The sequence below is a fragment of the Chelonia mydas genome, chromosome 14 (genome assembly GCF_015237465.2).
Source record: "Chelonia mydas isolate rCheMyd1 chromosome 14, rCheMyd1.pri.v2, whole genome shotgun sequence".
NCBI classification, from domain to species: domain Eukaryota; kingdom Metazoa; phylum Chordata; order Testudines; family Cheloniidae; genus Chelonia; species Chelonia mydas.
In genome coordinates this window covers 26,718,244-26,736,176 of record NC_051254.2, presented here as the reverse complement: position 1 = coordinate 26,736,176, position 17,933 = coordinate 26,718,244, and the positions used below count along the sequence as shown (strand labels likewise).

The following is a 17,933-nucleotide window of genomic DNA, read 5'->3' as shown; positions in this document are numbered from 1 at the left end:
CTGCTCTGCCTCTTCCCCATGGCCCCCATCCCTGCTCTGCCCCAACCCCGCCCCCACTCCCCTGAGAACTGCTGCAGGGGTCGGGACTGCACTCACCGGGGACAGTAAATAGAGCAACCTGACCCCAGCCTGCTCCACTCCACCGGCTCCCAGCCATGCCACCAGCAAGTGCTGGGGGGCGGTTCCCCCTTGCCCTCCAAGTCTGGGACCAGGGGAGCAGAGCGGAGTGGGCTGGGGCCGGGGGGCAGTTTCCCCTCTGCCCCCAACCCCTCCCGCGGAGGCCTGGGGCCCCACACAGCCCCCCCACGGGGGGGGGGGGGAGCTGCATAGGGCACCAAATGGCTAGTGACGGCCCTGTCCCTTCCAGTCCTATGATTCTAATGGAAGCATTCTATCCAAAGGACTGAGGACCTTCCAATGATTTGGAAGCAGCCAGAGACTTGACTTAAGCCAGCAGTTTATTCCATCCCTGCTACAAGCCTGAACCAAGACCTTTGCAATTATTGTGTGTATTTAATTCCTTTAACCAATTTTAACTCTCACCTTTCTTTCTTTTTATAAATAAACCTTTAGATTTTAGTTACTAAATTGGCAACAGTGTGATTATTGGGTGAGATATGAGTTGTACATTAACCTGTGTATGTGGCTGGTTCTTTGAGATCAGAAGAACCTTTTATTTGAATAAATTGGTTTTAAAGACCCACTCAACTTTAAGTCTAGTTTTTTTGGTGGTGATACAAGGACTAGAATACCTAAGGAAACTGCTTTTCTGAATTGTTAGCCAGTGTGGTGAAACAGAAGTTTGCTTTTGTTGCTGGTTTGGTATATCTTATGGGAGAATAACCACCAGTTTTGGGGTGTGTCCACCCTATTTCTCAGCAGTTTGTCCTGTATTTGGTATTCTCAGTTATAACCCATGGAGGCACAGTGACACCCCCTCAAAGAATTCTAGTAAATTGGTGAGACATGATTTCCCTTTACAGAATCTATGTTGACTCTTCCCCAACAAATGATGTTTATCTATGTGTCTGATAATTCTCTTCTTCACTATGGTTTGCCTGGTACTGAAATCCGGCTTACTGGCCTGTAATTGCCAGGATCACCTCTGAAGCCCTTTTTAAAAATTGGCATCACATTAGCTATCCTCCAGTCATTTGGTACAGAAGCTGATTTAAATAATAGGTTACAAACCACAGTTACTAGTTCTGCCGTAATAAAGACCCTTGGACCAGGTAGCCTGATGGTGGTCTGTGCAGGCTGCTTAATTCCCAAAGAGGCCTGCCAGCCAGGGGCTCCACGAGCTGCAGGAGGAGCCCATTCACAGTCAGATATTTACAAATGAACATTATCACCATTGTCGTCGGGATAGCTTGTGCTGTAAATTGTTAGTGACAACACATTATGTCTCCTCAGATACTAACAATTGTTTTGTACATTAACCTGCTTACCGACATATTTTCCCATGCAATAACACAATAAGATTGGATCAGAAACCCCAGTAATTACCCATAATTTCAGTGGGAAATAGGGAAAGTAACACGGTATTTCTGAATGAATTTTTATGGAAAAATCATGTATTTTCAGCCTAACCTTTGTGGAAAAACTGGGAATAATATGTAGCTTCACCAGCTCAGGCCACCTAGAAACCAGCAGACTGGATGAAAAGCCAAATGAATCCATCACAAGATAATTTAAGGGTATTTATTTTCAAATAATCAAAGTAAGGAGAGGGCGCTCTGCCATAAATTGCATATAATGAATAATCTTCAAAATTAAATTATTACTTTGAAAATGTTCATACGACATCACATTTAAAACAAAAAGTAGTCCTAGCAATGCCATGTGATGTGCCTCCTCTCATACTTTGCTCAACTCTCTCTTCAAGAAATTAGGTGAAATCACTAATTTCAAGCAATTAGACCAATCAATCACCATTCTTATAGAGCATTCCAGAAGGTGGTGGACAGAACGCAGAGGAATTGTGATGAATTTCCTGGAACAACTTTGTTTTTTTTGTACTCTAAAACTCACATGACAACAGAAATAACACCCTTTGGACTGATGTATGACTGAGAAGAAAGGTTTCCCAATGAAGTTTCACGGAATTGCATGGTAAGTGTCTTTAAGTACCAGAGTCTTTAATACAATTAAGTTAATTTGTAATTATTCAGTTAAGGAACACAATCCCTTCTCTATTTCTTTACCAGACTACATTTGTTGTGTCTTTATAACGAAGAACACAAAGAGCCCTGCAGTACATTGGAGTCAACAGTGGACATTGACAGCATGTTCGTTGCAAATAATATTTCTAAAAAAAATCAAACAAAAAAGAATATGGTGGAAGAGATTTCTCTATATAGGAAAATAGCATTTGGGGTTGGGGACCTTGTTTTGTTAATTGATGTGAGAAGAAGAAAGGGAGGGTCATAACTTGATTACTCACTGTATGTAGCCAGAATGTTAAAAACAACTCCAGTGAACAGGAACGTTGTTGTAGAACCTGGTGAGCATTAACTGAAATATTTTGCTTAATTCTGTGGCACCATTTTTTTTTTTCACCTGTTACTTTTCCAATGTGCAGTGCCAGTCCTGCGGGCGGTGGGTGCAGGTGCCCTGCCTTCCAGAGGGACCCAGCCCAGACAATGAGGAGAGAGAGCAGCTGCACATGTGTGTTGTGTAGTTGTGATGTTTATGACACATGTTGTACATTGTAACTGAGCAAACCAGTCTGACAGTTTAATAATTATTTTGTTAGCATAACTATTTTGAATTTCTTGAAATGACGCAGTTGAAATATAAATGATGCTAGTTACAGAAATTCAACTTGAATGGAGATTTCAGGGAAGAATCACAAAATAAATGTAAATAATTCTACTTCTTAAAGTATGTCTAGATGCTTGTTTTTTGAAATACTGTTAAAATGTAAATTAAAATATTCTGGTATTTACACCTTAGATCATCACATTTTCTAAATTAGAACAAGATCTCTTTTTATTTTGTCCTCTCCATAGTTTACATTGAGATTTCACAGGGGTAGAAATTTTGACAGGAGTGAATGACCCCCATCCCCCACCATCTGCTACCCCTGGGCAAGTGTCGTACCAATAAAATAAAAACCAGCAGGATCTTATTAAAAGGGACAAGGCAAAATGCCACATTTATTGTAAATATAATAAAAAGAAATATAAAACTCACACTGTCGTATTGTTACTTATTCCTTACTTAACTATATATATATATACATTCATTCATACCAGTTCTGCATAGGGGTTATAGTTACCAGCCTAGAAGTTGCTCGTGACAAAGTACTGGCCAGGTAACCTGTACACGAGAGTGGAGCCAAGTCCGTGTCAGATGCGCATCCCATGCTCCTGAAGGGTAGTGGCAGAACTGGAGACTCAAAGTTCTCAGTCCTTAGTGTCCATTTTTATAGGAATTTCTTCCTGTGCCAGTCCGTGGAATTTGCTTTGTCATATTGTTAGTCATGACTGCTCCAGGACGGCTGTCAGGTGCTCATCAGCTTTCTTCATCCTTTGAATTGGTCGGGTGGATCCCAGTTTGCCCTCCGGTGGGGTTCTCTGGTTGTCTCCACCTGGCGTCTTCTTCGGCCAATTGATGTTAAATTCCTAGTCTGGCACTTCCCTGATTATTCAAAACCCACCATTCATTCACATACATTCCTTACTTTAATAAAAACACATTTCTCATTTCACCGACTATTGTTATTTTATTTGAGACTCCCTGTCTCTTAACATTCCTTCAGTATTGACTTTCTTTTATCATACAAAGGTGTTATTTATTTGAGACTCCCCGTTTTTTAACATTCCTGATCCAAACTATAGAGGGTGGGAGTCTCTATGTGGCATTTCTATGAGCGCCGCTCCAATTTGCGGCTCTTCGCGGGCGTTACAAAAAAGCATGTCAATCTCCATCACAAAGTAGCCGTTTGCAAAGTAGAGCCAATTGAACATAACCATTTGAGAAAGTCACGTTAATTGATTGGTTTACATTTATAAGCATCAATCTCAATTACAATCAAGGGAAAGCGTCAATACAGAGAAAGCAGAGTCAATTGAGCGGTTTAAGTGAGAGAAAGTATCACTTCAGGGAAAGCAGAGCCAATTGAGCGGTTTGCAAGGTATGGTTTGCAAGCTTTAATACAGAATTGTAAATCAATATTGCAGATTTACAATTACGTCAAATAGAAGAATTATAAATGTTCTAAATGCAGATTTACAAATATTATAAATCAATATTGCAGGTTTACAATTTATTATGAACAGAATCACAAATATTAAGAATATGCCTACACAGGGGCTCCAGCGCAGCTCCCCCAGACGCAGGCAGAGCTCAGAGCAGAGTCAGCAGCAGCCCCACCCCAGCGAGAGCTCCCATCGAAGGCAGAGGCCTGGCAGAGAGAGGAGAGGGGCACAGGCAGGTCAGCGGAGAGCTGGAAGGTGGCTTCCACCCCAGGAGGGTTAACAGAGAAAGAAGAGCGGAGCTGGGAGAGCGCAGAACAGAGACCCCCCCAGCAAATCCCCTCCACCCCCACACACCGAGATCCCGGCCTGGGGGAGCCCTAGCAGAGGGGTTCACTCCCAGATACTTACTCATGACAGTAGCAGCAAGGGGTCCTTGTGGGGTGGGAGGAGCTGCCACCCCGCTCTGGCTGGCTGGCTTTGGAGAGATACAACGGTGAAGAGCTCGGTGTGGAGTTGGTGCCCTGGGAAAGAGGTGGAACAAGAGTGGGGGCTAAGGGCAGAACAGGGGTGGAGCATCTACGGGGAAAAATAAGTCAGTGCCCGTGGAGGGGAAGGCTGGGGGCTCTGTTCCACGAGGGCTGAGCGTGTCAGAGCAAAACTCCTGATCAGCGTCATTGTGGCCTCCCCCTGAGCGTCCCTGATTCCCCAGGGTATACTGCATTTGCCCGGCTCCTTCCCTTGCTAGGTGTAATTTCAGAAAATCACTCTCCTGTCCCTAACCCCCACAGCCGCTGTGTATGAGCCACTGCCAGGCCTCTCTAGATGGGCTAACATCTGGATCCTGACCAAGCTGGTCCTATCCCACGTGGCGAATTGCAAGTGGCCAAAAAAAAAAAAGATCACAAGTCAGAGCTCCCCCGAAAAACGATTGTTTTTAAAGTCTTGTTGGTTTTAAGCCAACAAGTTTGGGTTCTGTTCTCCAGCTCCTGGTGTTGGAGCCTTTTGGGGGGCGGGGGGGGGGGTCACCTTTTCAAGCTTTTCTCCCCATCCAGGAGAGCAAGATCATGGAAAAACTTCTGCCAAGAATGGCCAACCCCGCCAAAACCTTCTACCAGCACCGGAAAACAGTTAGTCCCAAACTGGGGAAAAAACAAAACAAAAACCCCCACACCATCCAAACCATTGTTGGTTTTTGAATTTTCCAACAAAAAATTGATATTTTCCTGTTCAAGTGACACTTTCCACAAAAAATTGTCTTTAATCAAACACCCAATTTTCCCTAGCAAAAAATGTTGTCGGAAACATTTCAGTGTATTAGTTAAAGTTGCTGTGAAATCCCCACCTCCCCATACATCCCTACCAGCCCCAGCACCTATGGGGCATGCAGCTGTGCCCCCTGCCTGGCTGTAGGGCCCCTTCCCAGCCCCCCAAACAGCAGCTGGAGCCAGGGACCCATCGGGGATCCCCACAGGGACTGGCTGCACCTGCTGCTGCTCAGCTCAGCCCCACAGGGTCAGCAGCAGCCTCTCCCCATCCCTTTCCTGGGCAGAGAAGCGGCAGTACCTGGAGCTCTGCTGCCCTGAAGATGCCCCACGGGCTGCGGTGCCTTGGCGCAGGGAGAAGCTGCTGGATGCAGCTGGGCTGGGGGTGAGCGCTGGGCTCGGGCTCCTCTGGGACAGCTGGGCGGTCGGTTTGCGGGGCTGGTCCTGCTCCCGTGAACACAGCGAGCTTCTCTCCAAGGGGAGCTTGAACAAGGCCTCCAGCCCCAGCAGGAGGAAGGGTCTGCAACAGCCCTGGGGACCCAGCGCAGAGACACCCCCGACCCCAGTGAGCTCCCCTGGGGCAGCAGCAGCCCAGCCTGAGGGGAGAGAGAGAGAGAGACACACAGCAGGGGAGAGTAATGGGATTGTTCTGGTTTTGCACCGTGCAGCTAGGGAGAGCTCAGCTGAGCACCCAGGGCAGGCAGGGTGTTAGGGCAAAGGGCTGACAAAGGAGGAACTAGAGAGTGCCTGAATCCTGTACAATCCTCTAGTAAAGCTAAAATCTTGACTGCCTCAGGAAGCAAACCATGGCTCGGAAACTCTCCTCCCATTGCAAAGCGGTTCCAGAGTTGTTAAATTAATCTCTAGCCCGCTCTGTTGAGCGTCCGGTGGAACTTCCCATGCACCGTTTACACCACCAGCTTACTGCGCTTTCGTAGAGTCAGGTGATGGTGGGCTGGCCTTAGCTTCTGGTGAAGTTGCCGCCGATCTCGCCCGTTCCTTTTGCGCCTCTGCCATGCGATGGGTCGGTGTGTTTCTGGGGCTCTTCCTTCTAGCCTGCCCGTCTGGGTTTTTGGACGGCACTTCAGGTAAGAGATTCCATCTCCCTTCTGGACTGTTCAGTGGGGCTGGAGTCCTAAGCAGAAAAGGGGAGGGGGATGTGTGTTGTCTGGGGGTTAGAGAAGGTAGAGCTCTGGGGGGAGGGTGCATGGCGGGGGGCAGCTGCAGGGCCCATGTGTTCCCAACACCTCTGCATGCCCCTTTCTTCAGGCCCTGTCCCGCCCAGGGGCGCTGGAACAATTTGTACAGTGAGGGGGCAGAGAGCCACTGAGCCAAACTGTAAACCCTGGATAGGGTGGAAACCGCTTCAAGCTGGGGGGGGCGGCAGCCCCCCTAGATCCAGCACTGGTGGTCCTGCCCATGTCGATTTTACAGAAAATATTTGGGGGCTTTTTTGTCCAGTTTTTTTATTTTTATTTATTTATTTGCAAATCCCCAGCTGCTGGCTGAGCAGGTGAAACTTAGAGACCCAGAGAATAGGGATGGAGGGACGAGCCATGGAAAGAACATACAGAGGAGCGGGGAGAGGGATTATTTTGTAAAGTTTCTTTGAATGCAGTTTAGCAGCTGGAGACAGAGAGGATTGGCCAGCGCCTTGCACCCAGCCAGCCCCACTTGATCACAAGCAGGGAATCCCCTGGCAAGCCCCAGGTTAGGGAACTGGGGGTGGGGGTGGGGCAGGTTTGAAGCATGTGTCTTCTCTAGCAGGGGGAGTCGACCTTGGGTTTTAAGGTCTTGGGGCAGGGGGGAGCATGTCCTCACTGCAGAGTTAACTGGAGTTATGGACACTGGGGGTTATAATCTGCTTGCAGAGATGTGCTGTGTAAATGCATGAGATGAAATCAGATCTGGTGCCAGCGTGATAGGTGTGCATGGCGTGATGGGGGGTGTGTGTGTGAGTGTGAGAAGCAGCCCTTGTTAATTGCACGCTACCCACTCATCGCAGGGAAACCCCAGCACCCACCTCTAGATCTTTCTGTGATCTACCTACAGGAAGGAGCAGGTGGATGTGACACCCCTTCATTCACTGTCTCAGGATCTTCCCAGGCCTTCCTCACCTCTGACTCCGCTCTCCCGGTTGATTGTTAGGGCTGAGCTCTGGCTCTTTGTCTGGACAAGCCCCAGCAGAAAATGCACAAGCCCCATGTCTGTAGAATGAATTGTAAGAAGTCTGGGGTCACATTCTTTTAGACCAAACCCCCTTTGTTCTGCCACAGCAAATATCTCAAACTCTTTGGTAGCAAGTTGTTCGTTTAAAATCGTTTTGTTTAAGAAGAGTCCTACCTCTCTTGGAGCCAGCGTTGTTGATATTCCTGGAGATGTTTTCTCAGTCATGGAATGTCGGGGGTTTAAAAAACGCCATGGTTTGCTACGAAAAAGCTCTAAAAGTCTTGAGCAGGTTTTGCAAAATAATGCCCAGAGTTCGGCTCCTAAATTCAGGCATAAATGGGCAGCGCCCTGCAAATCTGCAGAGATCCGCTTCGTAGCCGTGGATCGTGTGCAGAAACAAATGTTGTACCCGCACGGGGCTCTATAAACGTGGCCTGATGCACAAGAGTGTGAGACCCTCTAGCTCTAACTGCAGCTGCTGAAGGCCTGGCACTTCAGTGTCCTTACAGGACCAAGAATGGACGGAAAGACACGAGAATGATTGCATGGCACGCTTCCCGTTGTGCTGCCCTGCAGCAGAATCGCATGAAGTGCAATGGGTGGGGAGTGGAGGGTTGTCAAGGGGAGAGGTACCTTCAGGCACAAGACCACTGATGTTCCCGGGGTACCCATGGCCTCTACCTCCACAGGGGGAAGAGCTAAAGAGCCTAACGATGCATTAATTAGAGGATTCCCTACAATTAGTTCCCTGTGACTTAGGCAAATATTCCTCATTCCCACTGTTGGCAACTCCCCTGATTTTTGTCATGCATCTCACGGTATTTGGTGTTTGATTTTCTAAAAGCCCCAGAGCCTGGAGTCCTGTGATAAGCACAGCCATTTGTTTAAACCAAAATATGGGGTTTATGTAGGACGACTTGAAAAAAGTGACTTCCCTGCTCCCTTCTCTCCCCCGACCCCCACCCCCCCCCGGCTCAAAACTCAAAAGATGAAAAAGCAGAGCCCACCACAAATTTATTATTTTTAAATATTTCATGATTTTTAAGGCAACCTGCTGATATTTGAAGGCTGTGGGTTGGCAAAACTCTGCAAGATACAATAAAGTGGCATTCCAAGAGGACAGAGTTAAGGTTATATGGGGGAACCGGCACCTATAACTGAGCTCCTCCTGGTTAGCAGAGCTCTGTGGTTCGTTTTCCCCTGTAGTGCTAAGATTCTTTCCTAGTGTTACATGGGGAAGATCTCAGCTGAGCATTTCCTGGTTCTCCAACAGCTGAGTTTGGGGCAGTGACACCCCAGAAGGGCCTGGGGAGCAGAACTGCCTGTTGGTCAGCAAAAACAGGGTGGATTTGATTTTAAATCAAATTGATTTAAATCACTAGTCAGGAAGACTCGATTTAATCATGGATTTCTACATAAAAGTGTATTCTTATTGGTTGTTATAACCTTAACACATGTTCTTCACAACTCAGAGATAGATGTAGGTTTCATTTTTTGAAGGTACACACTATACATTTTTAAACAGTGATTTATTCTGAAAACTTTTCAGATGAGTTTTACAGCTATCTCAGAAAATGAATGATTGTTTGGTTATTTCATTTACCCAAGGTTATTGAAGCAGATAGTTCCCCTCCCAATGACTTCATAAATATCTCCAATTCAACAGGTTAATCGTTAATATTTGGAGGATTTTCTTGCCAGGCTGTATATCACCTCTCTATATTTATTTATTTATTTGAAAACATTTTTGCTGTTAACAAGCATGTTACCTCTGGAGACACAAATCCACAGTTTGAGAACTGCAAAACTAAGCATCTCTGATGATATCTTCCAGACTGAGCACTGAATCCCATTGGGTAGATAGAAAGATTAACCTACATAGTCTATACAGAAGCCTGTGGAACCCCATAAGATTGGGTCCTTAATCCACGAAGTATTGGAACTCATTTACAAAACTTTTCTGAAACATTACATGAATATATTGTCTCATACTATAGAATTAGAATTTATCATCCCTATTCCATGATGAGAGATCTTTGAGCTATAATGTATCTTAATTAAAACTGTCTTTAGATAGCTTTCTGAGGGGCAAAAAACATTTTATCAAAAAAATCCAATTTTAATTTTTTTTTTTTTTAAAATCATTGATTTTTATCCACCCTGGTTGCAAGTGAATAGCAAAGCTGGTCCCAGCAGGGAGCCAGAGTGTCCAAAATCCTTAGCTGGTGGGAGAGCCTCTCTGTGAGCATCTGCAAAGCACCTCACTTAAACAGTGACTGGTTGAACGATTTATTGTAAGGGACGCCCTTTCTCAGACCCTTTCCCTTTATTGTCTCCCAACCCTCCACGTCAGTCCCTGACCCAGGATTGCCAAGCCAAACTAAAATACTACTTGTTTGAAATCTCACAGCTCGCCAAGATTACCTAATTGTCCAGGTGGCTGAGCCCGAAGGCAGCTCTGTGAACACCTCCATACCGAATGCCAGCTCCATTTCAGAGACGTCTTTCTTCGTGCAGAAATAGAACACCTCCACTTCTTCGTGGGAAGACGTCGTTTACTCCTCTGATGGGGGCTCCCAAACAGTCCTCAGTTCCTTCAAGGAGACACTCTCCTTTTCCGGTGGATACTTCAAGATGGAGAACGTGAGCAAAGGGGCTGAAGGAGTTTACAGGATTCAAGATGAAATGTACAGGAAGTGTGTGGCTGTCGTAAACTTTACCGTGGTGGGTAAGTTGTGCACTCAGTGACCCCAGAAAAAACTCTGCTCCCCCTGCACTTCTCAGGCCATGTAAAGCCTGTGGAAACATCCTATAAACTCCCAGAATATGGAAGACCCCAGCAGACATTGAGCTGGGAGAGCCATCTCCTCTGCAGCCCCAGCCCAAGGGGTGTGTCATGTGGGAATGCGTGAGGAGAGGAACTAGCCAGACCACAATGCACTCTGGCTCTTCTCAGTGGAAGGACGGTCTCTGAGGGCCCCCTGCCATCCAGCACACACTAGAGCAGCCCCCAGGCTGCTATAACCAATGACGGGACTGGCATTAGAGCTAGGGCAGAGAACCAGGAAGGTGTAAATCCAGTTGGGCCAGAGCAGGAGTCTTGTCTACACTAGGCCCACCGATGTTCCTACCACTGACTCTAGTAACAATGAACATTTTTTGCAAACATGGTCAGCTAGTGACCCGGCCGCCCCGGGGAGGCTAGTCCCTGGCCCCACCCCTCTCCTTCTGCCCCCTTGCCCCTGCAGGAGCCCAAAGCACCCCCACCGTGGCCCCCGGCCACAGTGCCAGGCAGCTGTCGGGGAGAGGCCCCAGGCCCAGCGCTCCGGGCAGCACGGTTGCTGTGTCCCCAGGCCTGGCAGGGCAGAGCGCTGGGAACAGCAGGAGGGGGCCTGGCCTGGGGGCGGAGTGTGGGCAGAGCCATGGTAGGCTGTCTGGGGAGTCACAGGCTCCCCCTGCCTACGATACCTGCCGCCCATATTTGCAAAGTTTCTGCAGTGCAGGCAAGGTTTCAAGCACCCCAAGGGCTGGCAGGGAAAGTGGCACGTGTTGTATAGGCCATGGGGTAACTTTTATTTTTATGGTGGCTAGCAAGCCTTTTGTTCATCAGGCTGCTCGTTAACATACCGCTGGCTCTGTCTGACTGCGGGATCAGGAACAAACGTTCATGAAGGGTCTGCGCTGAAATCCCTGGGAAATACGTGGTATGCCGTGACCTGTTTTATCTCTGGCCACTGTCACCCTAGTCTCTGAGGCCCAGATCTTCAAAGATCAACGGGAATCAGATACCTAAATACCTTGGAGGATCTGGGCCTAAGGGCCAGATTGTCAAAGGTATTTAGGCACCTAAAGCTGCAAATAGGCACGCAGGGGAATTTTCAAAAGCATGCAGCTGCCTAACTCTCACTGAAGACGGGAGTTAGTCACTTTTGAAAATCCCATTAGTGACCTACCAGCATCTTCAGGAATGCAAATACCTTTGAGTATCTGGCCCTAGATAATCAAAGGGCTCTGGGGCAGAGGCTGGAATTGAACCAGGCACTTCTGGCTCCTAGATGAGCACCTCCCCCCTTAGGCCAACCTAAGTCCTCACCAACACTTTCCTCCTTATTGTCTCGTTCCAGAGCCCAGCTCATTCCCACCTACTGTGTCTGAGACCTCTGGTGCTGAGGAGGAAGCTCCTGATGAGTCCAAAGGGGATGGGAAGTAGCTTGTGGTCGGAGATTTCCTTCCCCAGTAGCCTCTCTCCTCCCAGCCTGAATTTCACACACCTGTCCCAGCTCCCACTGACACCAATGTGAGCTTGAGGGCAGCGTCCAGTTGCTCCGGATCTTCTCAGGCGGCCTGATGGCTTGTGCCACAATTGGCCAAAAATGGACCACGGGGAGCTGGCACGGCAGAGTTGGCTACGGCCAAGGACAAGCCCTTGGCTGATTGAGGAGCCGTGTTTGGGGCCTCCCAACGCGAGTGCAGAGTGTCAATTAAGGGGATGAGTTCAGGGGCAGAAAATTGTGATCCCCAAAACCCAGCATGCTCTGGTGGGGAGCCACCTATGCTAGCCAATGGGAGATGTCGATGAGAGGGGTGTGTCCTAAGCCCTGCCCCTCTCTGTGTTCGATGCTTGTTGTGGCTTGTGATCCCGGGAAACCCCTCTCTTGCAGTCAGGTGATTTAGATGCTGCTTAAGTGATATCTTGCAGGAATAAGTTAGGTACCTGCCTTGCTCCATGCAAAATGGCAGAGGGGCCGTCCTAACCCAGCCCTGTGGTCAGAGCACTCAGCTGGGAGAGCCCCGTTCAGTTCTCCATCATTAAAAAAAGAAGTCAGTCCATTCTTCTGAATGCTCTCAGATAGGCAACTCCTGTTTGTCCGGGTTCGGTGAGGGAGTTGCTTAGGGCCTGTCAAATAATTTACTTATCAGTCCAATTAATCTAAGTATTATACTTAACGGGTTTCTGGAATTTGTAACCGCTTTAGCAAGGTCATTGCATGACAGGCTGGTGCACCGTTAAAAGAAACAGGTGCTAGGCGGAAGTAAGCAGCAGCATCTTAAAACCGTTTGTCAACCATTCAGTTTTCTTCAAGTTGCAAGGAGAGAGGCTTGTAGACGGCCTGGAGAAGAAATCGCTTTGCATGTGGATTCTGTCGGTGTTTAAACCGAGGGGGTGTTTTCGGCAAAGGGAGGAGGTGGGAAGGAACCTGCTTTACGGCTCAGGCTCTGTCTGCACTTAAAACACGATAGCTGCTGCAGCCCTTCAGTACAGACACTTCCCACAGCAACGGGACTCCGAGTCCAGCGCTCTCGGCCTCGCTGCCTCCATTAGTACAGAAAAGGATGAGAAAAATGATGAGGGACGTGGAGCAGCTTCTGTATGAGGAGAGATTAATAAGACTGGGACTTTTTACCTTGGAAAAGAGATGACTAATGGGGGATAAGATAGAGGTGTATAAAATCATGACTGATGTGGAGAAAGTAAATCAGGAAGTGTTGTTTACTCTTTCTCATAACACAAGAACCAGGGGTCACCCCATGAAATTAATAGGCAGCAGGTTTAAAAGAAACAAAAGGAAGTATTTCTTCACACAATGGAGAGTCAACCTGTGGAACTCCTTGCCAGAGGATGTTGTGAAGGCCAAGACTATAACAGGGTTCAAAAAAGAACTAGCTAAGTTCATGGAGGACAGGTCCATCAACTGCTATTAGCTAGCATGGGCAGGGATGGTTTCCCTAGTCTATATTTGCCAGAAGCTGGGAATGGGTGACAGGGGATGGATCACTTGATTACCAGAGCTCCTGTGATTCTAGGTTGTTGTTTTTTTAAATCTCTCCACAATTTTGGTTGCAATTGAAACTTCTAGTTAAAGCGATCAGTGTGGGGGGCTGGACTCTCTGTTGCCTTGCACTTTGTTTGTGTCACCTTTACACTGATGCAAAGTGAGCAAGAAATACCAAAAGAACTGCAGGCACTAGTGTAAATGACACACACTAGGATCAGGGTAAGGCTGGATTGGGGCCCAGAACTCTTCCCTCACCCACCCATCACGGCACAAGGAGTTTGATCCTGGGCCTCATGCCAACTGCCCATAAGGGGCAGCTTAGAAATTCTTCGGTAGCACAAAGCTGGTGTGTCTCCCTATGTCACCTGCCTCCTCTCAATCTTTAGTCTGGGGACGTGGTGTGGTAGCAAAGAGTGTGGTGCATAATGCTGGCTCAGAACTGCTGCCACTACAGCCAGTGTAACTTAGAGCAGCCTCAACGGTGCTCTGAGTTTTATGTCAGGTGCTATTTCAGGCACCAGCCAGCCGAAGCTTGTGGGAACAAAAGGGTGACTTCAAGCCCCCTTTTCCCATCCCTCTCTGCTGAGCCAAGTGAAAACTTGTCACTTCTGAGAATTAAGACCCAGGCCAAGGCAATGGAGAACCCCAATCTTTCTTCTGCTGTGAAGAGTTGGTAAAACTCAAAGCCCAGATGGCACCGTTATTAAGCAAATTATAAAAAATAATGAGATGCAAAACCAATATGAGTGCAGCAGTAATGTTGTACGGTTCGGACACACAAGTTAAGTTTCCTATGACAACACTAACTTGATCAACTTGCATGTATGGAGCATATTTTTCCTCTTCCTGTTTTTCTTGTTGTGTTTTAAAATTTACCACCCAGGGGTCTTTGTGGCATGTAATGCGGCTTGCATTAAAAACGCCACAAATTCAAACTTACAGGAACGGGCCAGAACTTGACAGCTTACAGGAGTGGCCGCTGCAGGGATCGGGGCTGATTTTAGAGGGCACAATTTTCAAAAGCACCAAAGAGACTTAAGTGCACTTGGAAATTTTACCTCTAGTCTTCCTTATGAATTAATTTTTTATTTTATTTTTTTTTAAAGGGAGCTGTAGCCTGTTTTCCACAGGGTCAGTCTGAGTTCAAGCCAATGCCGTAGGGCATTTCAGGCTGCTGTCCTGTCTGATCCAGCCCAGGGGACAATATCTGATGCTTCCAGGAAAAGCAAGAACCCGCTGTAATATACATGGCTAGTTTTACCATGCTGTAAATGCAGGTCTGGAATTAATTACTGACCTCGGTGGTGTTCAGACTATGTGCTGAAGCATGGGATTGGGCCAGAGGGACAGCTAGCACTGGACACAGTGTCCAGGGTCTCGGAGTGGGAAGTTCCTTGGAGAATTCCACTGGGTGGGAGACTCAGCTGTGAAGGGAGGGGGCGGGCAGGAGCATCTCATCAACCCAAGATTGGAATAACTGAAGTATTGTTCCTTTTACATGGAGCCTCAGCTCTCTGGAACCTCTGCAAACGCTTTAGCCACGTGTTTAACTCCATCCGTAGGAGTAGCCTTGGATGGCAGTGGGAGGGCTCAGGTGCGTACGTGTTTGCAGGATGGGCGCTCAGGGCAGTCCCTGACGCCAGGGCAAAGTGGATGTGACGTGCCACTGTCTGGATTTGGGAGCCTGCCTGCACACCAAACTCACTAGGCCCTGGGTGCATGACTGCAAGGCGCTGGGCCGGGGAAAATCAGCCCCGGGTGGTTATTTCGAGTAGAAAACCAGAGCCACTTCTGGGGTCTTTCAGCTTCTAATGTCCTTTCCCTTCTGCAGCTGGATTTAAGCCTATGATAAAATCCTTCTCAATGCCAAGTCAGTGCCATAAATCACTGGACTGGGGGCAGGAATCAGTAGGCGACGTTCTCTGGCCTGGGTTATGCCAGGGCTCAGACTAAATTATTCTTCCCAAAACTTTTAAAAGCTGAGCCCCCTCCTCAAGGCAAAGAAACCAATTGTGCCCCTCACCCGTCAGCAATGTGTTAGCGACCCCACCCCCCATTTTCATGGATACGTCTTCAAACCCCACCCTTCCCACCGTGGCTAGCCCTTCCCCATGCTTCAGGAGACGCTGGAGTAGATGATCCTAACCGTCCCCTCTAACCTTAAGACCTGAGGGACCCCATCCTGGAGCATCTTAAAAATCACAATTCCCAGACTCTGGAACAGGGGCTGCTTTGCCGGGCTCACCTTCCTCCCTCCGTCAGGTTGGCCGATGGGGATAATGAGCCTGGAGATCTCATTCCCGCTGCTCTGAGTGGTGCCCATGTGCACACGACCCAGCTCAGCTCTTCCTGTATCCCAGGAACGTCTTCATCTTCTGGGATCCTCATGGCAGCAGTGGGATGATTTAACTGAGTCCCCTAGTCATGGGGCCTTTCTCTCTCTTTTGTTTCAGAGCCCGCAACCTGGAATCGTCTCATGGTGCGTGGAGTGGTGGCAGTGGTGGGGGTGCTAGTCTTACTGTACCTATGTGAGTTTTGGAAAGGTAGAGGGAAAGTGTTTGCCTACTCGCAACTCGTCTTCAGGAAGCTGCTGACGCATCCCTCCCAACAGCCTGGAAGTCGGCAGGATTCACAGGGATCTGAGCTCCCCGCAGTGTGTGACAGGGACGGGGAGCAGGCCCAGGGAACCAGAAACAGGAATCGAGACCCAGCACTGGAGAATGGTGAAGGAGACCTGTTTGCGAATTCGTATCCGGTCTGCTGAATTGTTCAGGTCCAGACCCTCCCCACAGTTCTTAAGAAGTCGAAGCATTTCGTTTAGACACTTTCCAAACAAACCATTTTGATTTTTCTGTTTGAAACAATTTTTTGTTTAAAAATGTCCTTCAATTTTATTTTAAAAATTCAAAAAGTTACAACCCTTGAAATGTTCCTGGGTCATTTTGGTTTTTTTTTAAAGCTTTTTGGTTCATCAAAAATTTGGAAAAATGTTAGTTTTGTTCAACCTGAAACCGGTTTTTTTCCATCTCTTTTTTGGAATTGCCAGCGACCAAAAAATTCTGTTTGCTCAGCTCGAGGGGCGGGTGAGGATTTTGGCGGTTATATTGTGGGTCTCTAAGTCTCCTTGTTGCTCAAAATTTTCTTACTGCAACAAATTAATTTGGGATGAGGGCAGGATGGGCAAAAGCTTCCTAAAGGTTGTGGGGGGGGGGCTGCTGGCACCCAAACTGTGGCCCAGCCCCTGTGCCACCCCTTCTCCTCGAGGTCCTGCCCCCTCAAACCGCCCCTTTCCCTGAGGCCCCCCCCACACTGCCTTTCTCCCTGAGCTCCCACTTCATGCCGCCCCTTGCCCCCAAAACACTGCCCCCCCCCCACTTCCTTCTCTCCCCCATCATCCAGTTGCTCACACTTATGGCCAGTAAAAAGTGGTGGGCCCTGGTCTTCCCTGTTCCGGCACCCCTGGATGAGAGAGGGGAGAGGATGAAGAACTCCTTTCAAATATAACGCCCGCCCCCACCCTCAAAAAAGCACAATTTGCCAGCAACGGCAAAACATGCACCTAACCAACCCGGGCCAGTCACGCTGTGTTGTGTGTGACATTCCCGTCCGGGGGGCGGTTTATGTCTTGGAGAATGTGAACCCTGCAGGCCTGGGTGTTTCTTTGCGTCATGTGACCTCACTGCTCCTGATGAGAGCCGTTGTTTGTAAATGTTTCAGTAGCAGACATATTTATCATTCATGGACATACAGACATTTATTCACAATTAGAACTGGTCAAAAATAGCGAGGGTGGGAAGGTTCATGAAAATTGAAGAAGAAACCACTCCCCCCCACCCCCTTATTCTTCAAACTTATTTGGAAGTTTTTAATTATCAAATTTTTGTTTCGTTTTGGTGGGGAAAACTCCATGTTCTCTCTCAAGCGGGCAGAGAAATCCAAAATGTTTTTTTTAAAGAGGTAACTTTTTTCAAATGATCAATGTAATCCAAAGTGGCATTTTAAATTAAAAGGTTGCATTGTCAGTGTAAAACACTTTTGAACCAGCTCTATTACTGTATAACAAAATGAGTTTATTTTTCGTGATGCATTGTTTGGGCCAGGTTCCAAGTGGCATTTCAGTTTTTGCACAGCTCTTCTCTTCTTGCGTCTGCACCTCTCATAAGCTGTGGCCTTAATCTTGGGCCTGGAAACACTTATGTGCATGTTTCACTTTAATTACTGCTGTGAATAATTCCATTTCAATGGGACAACTCTGAGGTCGGATTTACGCTACGGCCCTATATCGGTGTAACTATGTCATTTATTTAATTTTCTTTCTTTTATATGTGAAAGTTCTTGAGAGGTTAAAGCAGGTAAAATACATGAACAGGTTCGGACAGTCTGAGTTTGTCAGTGCAAAGTGACAGCAGAGATGTGGGATCTGCGAGTTTTCCATAAGTCTCTCAGGGTTACCCAGGATAACTTTGGGGATCTCTGTCTTGCATCGGGAATGTTCCCTGAAAGTGTCCAAACAGCTCAGAGCT

General features: G+C 47.6%; 1 long non-coding RNA gene across 1 annotated transcript; it reads left to right on the top strand.

Moving 5' to 3' along the window:
• Positions 1 to 1,080: 1,080 nt before the first annotated feature.
• On the top strand, positions 1,081 to 3,190 carry LOC122462996. Its single transcript, XR_006285919.1, has 2 exons — positions 1,081 to 2,112; positions 2,208 to 3,190. It is a non-coding gene; the product is annotated as an uncharacterized LOC122462996 (long non-coding RNA).
• Positions 3,191 to 17,933: the final 14,743 nt, after the last annotated feature.